Genomic DNA, 2,177 nt, shown 5'->3' with positions numbered 1-2,177 from the left:
ATTTTTCACAAATTCTGCTTTTCTATAAAAAGTGTGAACGTACATTTAGGCGTGATATTCACTTTACAACTGTACTTTAAACACTTTGAACAGCATTATACTTCAACTCTATTTATAACATCTCCTAGAAGTTGTGTTCATCTCCATTCTATAAGCGTTCATTAGATAACATTTTAGATAGTTGCCTATTTCATACGTCTCTGATCCTTTAGTTTTACTCTTAAAAGCTTCAAAGGGAACATAAATCACTAGAAATGTCTCTGCTTGTTTACCCTTGCGCTGCCTGTAAGATTCAACGAAGAAAATGTGGAGATAAATGCCTTCTTGCTCCCTATTTCCCACCAAACAATCCTCACAAGTTCTTACTAGTGAGCAAAATATTTGGAATAAGCAGGATTGTCCGAATCCTTAAGGTAAATGAATGCTGTTTTAGGGTTTGTGAAACTATCTTTTTTATTATTATTTTTTTCTTTGGTTTAACAAATGTTGTGCTATTTCTTTTTCAATTTTTGATAGAAGGTTTTGATCATATACAGTATGAGTTAATTCCTACATTAAAAATATTCAAGGCTCAGAATTGTCTGACATTCTCTAAACTTAAGAGGTGCTTCACCACATTTCAAATAAGAAAAAAGGAAAAATCTTAGTTGTAAAATAGAAATAAGATTTGTTTTATTCTTCAAATGTAGAAATAAAGAAATAAAATTGTATTTATTTTAAAACACATCACTGTATAAATAGAAATTAGATTTCACAAGATTCAAATATCTTAATAAGGTCATCTATGAATACATTTTACATAAATACAATAATTTGTGTTCACCCTACCAAAATTTAACTGTCTTGATTTTATCTGTCAACCATTGTTAATTTGTGTTGCAAATACAGGATATTCCGACTGATAAGAGAGCAGATGCGGTAAGCAGCTTGGTATATGAAGCTAGTGCGAGAGTGGTTGACCCAATCTATGGCTGCACTGGTGCAATTTGTCGATTGCAGAAACAAGTATTAGAGCTGCAATCACAACTGGCAACAACACAAGCAAATCTCCTGAATGCACAGGCTAATCTTGTGCCTCTCATGACTGGATTTCACAATGCCAGTGAAATAGGTTCCACAATATTGGACGTCCAGAACGTAGGTCAGCATAATGATGACATAATAGTTTTGCAGGATGAACTGGATTTGGCTGGATGGGAAGACATGATCTTTCCCTTGTAATCAGAAAATCTTTTTGTTTTACAAATCAGATTAGTTATCTGTACTAGTCAAATAAAAAACATGAGACCTGGATTTTGATGGTCTGTGGACTGGAATTTGATGGTCTTTGATCTTTATCTATGTAGAATGAATCTTCTATTTCTATCCAAGTTCTCACATTAATGAACCTGTCTATTTATTTTTCATACTTCTGCAATAAGGACTTTGTTATTCATTTGATATACTTCTAAAATAAAATTTAATATATACAATATAATGTCTCTATATATTCTTAATATCTTAAGAAAGAAAAGTGGTGAAAACAGAAATTGCTCTCCATCCAGTAAGATCATCCTAATTTTTTGTTACAGCACATTCATCGATTTTTTATTCCAAAGAACAGTAATCATAAGTTTATAAGATCATATCAATTGTTTTTTCTGAAAATGTCATTGCATGTTTATGTAATAGGTGCACTACTATTAGACATCTAATTTAAATCCATTGGTAGATCAATGCAGCCTAGTATATAAACTGAGTTTATTGGCCTGATCATTTTCATTTATTTTAAATATTGTTCAAAACTTAAAAAATTGGGCTTGGGGTGGTACCTTATAAATATTTTGTTTCCACAGGGTACCGCGAGATTACTAGATAATTGTGAGGGGATTCTTTGGTCCCTTGGTGGAATCAAGTTTGGAATGAGTTTTCTTGGTCCCAATGTAATTTCTTCATGTGGTTGGTGGTTCACAATAGGTGTTTTACGTGGGATAATCTTTGTAAACGTGAATTCTACTTTTCCTCTTGTTTGTTCCATGGCATGTTAAAAGTAGTTTCATTGAGGATTGAAGGATAATCATAGATGAATCTATTAGTAACTTGTGGGATTTTGTTTCACCTAAATCTAATAGTTAAAGGAATTCCATTTTCCCTCATGTGTATCTCTTCTTCCTTTCCTCTTTTGCATTTTGATGATT

General features: G+C 32.2%; 1 pseudogene; it reads left to right on the top strand.

The window, feature by feature from the left end:
• The first annotated feature begins 248 nt into the window (after positions 1 to 248).
• On the top strand, positions 249 to 1,221 carry LOC149565746 (LOB domain-containing protein 24 pseudogene; annotated as a pseudogene).
• The last annotated feature ends 956 nt before the right edge of the window (positions 1,222 to 2,177 follow it).

The sequence above is a fragment of the Cupressus sempervirens genome, chromosome 3 (assembly GCF_028749045.1).
Source record: "Cupressus sempervirens isolate cs-2001-9-10 chromosome 3, ASM2874904v1, whole genome shotgun sequence".
Lineage (NCBI taxonomy): Eukaryota > Viridiplantae > Streptophyta > Pinopsida > Cupressales > Cupressaceae > Cupressus > Cupressus sempervirens.
The sequence above is the reverse complement of the archived record's forward strand: the minus strand, read 5'-3'. Positions and strand labels throughout refer to the sequence as shown.